The 5,000-nt window shown below is 45.0% G+C and overlaps 1 protein-coding gene across 3 annotated transcripts in view; it reads left to right on the top strand.

Annotated features, from left to right (window-relative positions):
- The window catches only part of LOC135098203 (uncharacterized), a 96,439-nt gene that overhangs the window by 61,928 nt on the left and 29,511 nt on the right, over positions 1-5,000 (top strand). Inside the window, exon 1 of one of the 3 annotated variants that reach the window (XR_010266668.1) lies at positions 2,223-2,552. The exons of the other annotated variants lie outside the window; for them this stretch is intronic. The gene's annotated coding sequence lies outside the window, so the exon portion shown is untranslated. Of the gene's footprint in view, positions 1-2,222; positions 2,553-5,000 lie in introns of those variants that run through there. 3 annotated transcript variants of the gene reach the window in all.

Raw genomic sequence — 5,000 nt, 5'->3', positions numbered from 1 at the left:
GTGCATCCAGATTGATGTCACTGAGCCAAGCACCTTCCTCTACACTCCCTTCATCATTGCCCTCACTTTCACCTCCATCATTTTCAAACCAGCTCCTCTTCACGAGACCTTTTTTTTTTTTTTTTTTTAACTCCACCTGCATTTCCTCCTTTTCTTGGACCTCAACTCCACTTGGAACCTCTCACCCAGTGAGCACAATTCCTCCCTGGTTAGTGTGTACAATGCATGCACAATCCTTGACAGAAGGAACGCCCCGACACGTTTAGCCGCCATGATTACAATCACTACACTTCACAAAATATTCCTCCAAATATTACACCAATAAATATTCAAAAATACTCTAACAGAATACACCTTCACACACCAATATCGTCACCACAAGATAACATACACAAAAATACAGACACAGTTTTAAGAAATATCTCACACAGGTCAATTCCTCCCAGTGACAATGACCGCGTAACACTCGTTACACTCCACAAGTGTTCAACATCCCGGACGGGCCCCCATATTCAGGAAAAGAAGATGAGGTTTAGTAGAGGAGAGGTGGTGTTCTACAGATTGAAAATTAGATCTAAGACCACAAATGTTGCAGAAGTCAATGAAGAAAAAGTTGTGGAGGGTCGGTGCCAGAAGAGGAGTCCGACCTGGGGACATCTGTGGTCCCCTTCCCAGATGGAGACTCCGAGGCCGGTGTAGGAGTCGCCATGATAATTTTTAATTTTGGGTGAAGGGTGTGTGTGTAATTAGGTGCCTTTGTGTTGAGGAAGAGAGTTGTCTTTAGAGGGCAGGCTGTGACTGTCCCCTTGTGTTGTGAGACACAAAGGGAAACGTTCAGTGAGGTCACAGCTGGCTTTAATGATAAGTTCACAGCACCCCCTGATCCAGTGCTGCACACCTCACTGGGAGTAATTATCGTTTCGGCAGGCGCCTACTGTCTCCTGTGCCTCCTGTGTCTCAAGCCTTCATACATCACGTGGGTACACAGGCAGTCTCTATGCAGTGACTCAATATGTCCTGCTGTGATTATTTAACCCTTTCACTGTGATAAGCAACGACTCACAATATTAAAAAAAAAAAAAAAATTATAGGTATCGGTAAGAGAGAAGGGGATACAAAACTAAATATTATACAATTTGTATCAAGTGCAATGTCTGGAGGTAGTGGCTGTACAACGAGAAAAATGTTCTCAGAGTGAATGGTGGTTAAGGAAAGATGTGGTAAATAACAATGAAAGGGTTAAGTGGTACGGAAGGTACAGTGGGGGAGCTATGAGACAAACACCTGGGCCAGCAGCGGGGCGGTGGTGTGGTCTCTGCATACGGTGACAGGTGTCGCTAGGTGGCTGGGGCGAGCCGAACGCTTTGCCGCTTCTGTGCAAGCCTGGAAATGTAGTTTTTAGATGATCCTTTTGTAGATGTGATGGTAAAACAGAACACCATATACGAGTTTTTGTTTGATGACGTTTCGTGTTAGCTGGTGGAGCAGGGTTGGCCTAATCCCTAATTGTTGGGTAGAGAAATAAATGTCTTACCAGCTGATTTACTGGTAAACCACTGAAGGATTACTGTTAGCCCAACATGCTGCTGATAGACTGGTAAGTCTTCAGGCAGGACAGGGCTTACACGGTAGAGGCAAAGCGTGCAGCTCACCCCAGCGACACATCGACACTGGTGAAGCTCTGAACCCGTCAGTGTTTCCATGCGCAGAGACCACACCACCTCCTTGGTGGTGGCCCAGGTGTTGATGTTTGATACGTCCTCTACTGTACATGTTTGCCTGGTGCTTTTAGTGATGTATGAGTGGTTGTAATGAGACTGCATTATGTTTTAAGTTGTATGGTTAAGGTTAGAGAAGAGGGAGGAACTGTGAGGGAGTGAAAAAGGTTAGGAAGTGAGGGTAGGAGAAGAGAGAGAGAGGCAGTGCATTGTGGGGGAGGAAAAGAAGGAAGGAGTGAAGAGGGCATGGGAGGGAGGGTGTAGGGAGACAGTTGGTTGGGGTAGGGAGGAAGAGTGAGAACGGGAAGGAAGAAAGTGATGGTAGAAATAAAGTGATATAAATAACATCACCGTCCATTCTCTCTCCTCAAACCAACTGACCTAACAACCCATTGCAAAACTATTCCTGCAGTGCTAAGACCCAGACCTGCATGGGGCCCTGTGTGGCTCAAACTATGAAGGGAATTAAAGGTAACTTGGCAACAGTGCTGACGTCACACCAGTCAGCTCTCAGACAGGAGTGGGTGTGCTGTGTGTTGTGTAAGTGTGAAGACGTGTGTGCTGTGCTGCCTCGCGTGTACTGGTGTGTGTTGTTCTATGTGCGTGTAGTGTGTGTGTGTGTGTGTGTGTGTGTGTGTGTGTGTGACTCTGGAAACACTGGCCATGCGCTGGAGTACAGAAGACGTGGGTAGTGTTGTGTTGTGTTAGCTAAGGCGGGAACACAGTAGGAGTCAAGAAACAGCCTGTGGGAGTGTTTACTTCCGTGCATCGACCAGGAGGAGTTAAAATCCCCGAACTTCCTGGATGTTCACAGTATTCCTTCAGTTCACAGTGGTGAGTACCGCAGGTGTGTGTTTTTCATAATGTGGAAAATACTCTGCCGCGTCTAGCTAGTACTGTACCTACGCCATCTTGCCCCTTGTTTACCCGTTAATCTTGCACAGAAACGTGATCTAATGAGACTTAAGGTGGCGCAGCCAGTCACAATACTCATAATTTGCGAATTTAGTTAGGAACAAAAATGTTTTTTTTTTTTTATTCGTTTATATCCGTGGTGTGCAAGTCATGCAAGGACAAAGTAACTTGTTTGAGAGAGAAAAAAAAAACGTGTTATTGTCGTGGCACGTGTGTTTTAGCGAAGACAAAGAAAAGGGGAGCATTACGAAGTTGCCATCAATCAACACACGTGTTCCTCAGCAAGGGATGTGGTTAGTAATTCCGTAAGGTTCTGGTTAGGAAGGCCGCAGTAAGACTAGGTACGGCCTTCCTGCGAGCGGTAGGATAGATTACGTTTGTTCTCATTAGTGTTCATTCAGTTAAGTTATCATATTTTCCAGTAAAATTTTCCTCGTGTCTGTTTTCCTTAGATATTTGTTTCGTTTAGCCATTTATTGAATTGTTTATTTGCCATATCACAGACACAAGGCACTCATGCACTAGTGTTGCAATACTTTATAACAACACGATAAACAACCGCCACACACTCAAACACCGTCCCCTGTCTTCCTGCGCCATGCTCGCCCATCCCTCCCTCTGCCCTGCCTCCCCCTGCCTCCCTCCACCCTGCTTCCTTCCTCCCCTCTCTCCCTCTGCCCTGCTACCTTCCCAGGCATGGTTTCCCCACCACACACATCCCAACTACTTCCCCCTCCCTCTCTATTGCTTGTTGAACACTCCCTATCTTCCCCCTCCATCCCCAAGAATATTGTTTTATTTATTTATTTTTTTTATGGGGGAAGTTTGGAGTTGTGTTATTTTTAAAGTGTGTGTGTGTGTGTGTGTGTGTGTGTGTGTGTGTGTGTGTAGCCGTACATTAATACAGTTACAGTAAATGTTTTGTTTTGGAGTTTTCATCTTTCGATTTAAATCTTTGCTCTCCCTTTCATTTTACCTTCAAGACTAGAATTCAGTACTGAAAACGAGTAACGGTTTTTATGTAGTCCTTTCCGTGTGTGTGTGTGTGTGTGTGTGTGTGTTTTCGTGTAAGGTCGAGAACATTTTCTGTCCAAATGTAAGAAAAAAGAAAAAAAAGCTCCTTAAGTGACTCGTTTCCTGCCACAAGTTTCTTCTTCCGACCGCAGCTCATGTGGTGGAAATTTCGCGTAATTGCTTTGCTTCTTTAACATTCCTGTTTGTGTGTGTGTGTGTGTGTGTGTGTGTGTGTGTGTGTGTGTGTGTGTGTCGTCGGCAGAGAGAGAGAGAGAGAGAGAGAGAGAGAGAGAGAGAGAGAGAGAGAGAGAGAGAGAGAGAGAGAGAGAGATACGTTACAAACTTGCCTAAAATTAACAAAACAACATTACCACCATCATGAAGTGCTTGACACACAATCGGTGGCAAACACTTGCGAAGATCACGTGATCAGTGAGCGGCAATTACCGGCGCATAGCCAAAGTGACGCACATTATTCATGGCGACGCTTAGCAGCAGCTGAGGGATGGCGGGATGTCGACGGTCGGAGCTCCAGCAGTCATCTCATTAACGTTATTTCCACTCGTGTCTCATTAACTTTATCTCCACAAGAATACTAATGTGTGATTAACCTCAATGCCCTCCCTTTCATTGCGATAACCGACAATTTTCAGTAGTAAAAGCACTGTATGAGATCTTTACAAACACTTACATCAACTCATCCACGTTATTTCCACACGATTCTCTGCTCAAGAATATCATTGTGGGATTAACCACAATTTCCTCCCTTTCATTCCTTTAACCAACAATTCACAGAACTTCAGCCACTGCAGATCATCACAAACACGTACAGGAAAGGAAAGAGGGAATACACGAGCTATCCAGAGTTTAGCCTATGTAATGTTTAGAGATGGCTGTAGAACAAAAGGGAACCATCTGAGTGCTTTGTGATGAAGGGAAGGTGTACCAGATGGCAGTGAGAGGGTTACGTCAGCAAGCTTGTGTGACGGGAATATGAAGGCAGTTGATATTAACTAGTCATTGGTGTTGAGATATGAATAGGTTTGGCTAAATCTGCCCCGCCTATGTCACAGAGCTTTGGTATGGCTGGAATGTAAAGACGGTAGATAATTACAACTCACTTGTGTTGAAATATGTATAGGTGTGACTAAATGTGCTCCACCAATTAGTCACCAAGCTCTTGTGTGGCAGTGATGCGAGGACAGTGCCCACTCACAACTCATTACTGCTGAAATATGAACAGGTCTGGCAAAATCTGCCTGTCAGTCATGAGTCTTTCCTGTGGCAGGAATGTGAAGGCAGCGCACATTCATAATTGATGTTCAATCACAAATGCGTCTGACGTAACTTGTC

This window comes from Scylla paramamosain, unplaced genomic scaffold (assembly GCF_035594125.1).
Source record: "Scylla paramamosain isolate STU-SP2022 unplaced genomic scaffold, ASM3559412v1 Contig50, whole genome shotgun sequence".
Lineage (NCBI taxonomy): Eukaryota > Metazoa > Arthropoda > Malacostraca > Decapoda > Portunidae > Scylla > Scylla paramamosain.
Note: the sequence above shows the minus strand (reverse complement) of the source record. Positions and strands in the feature narration are given on the sequence as shown.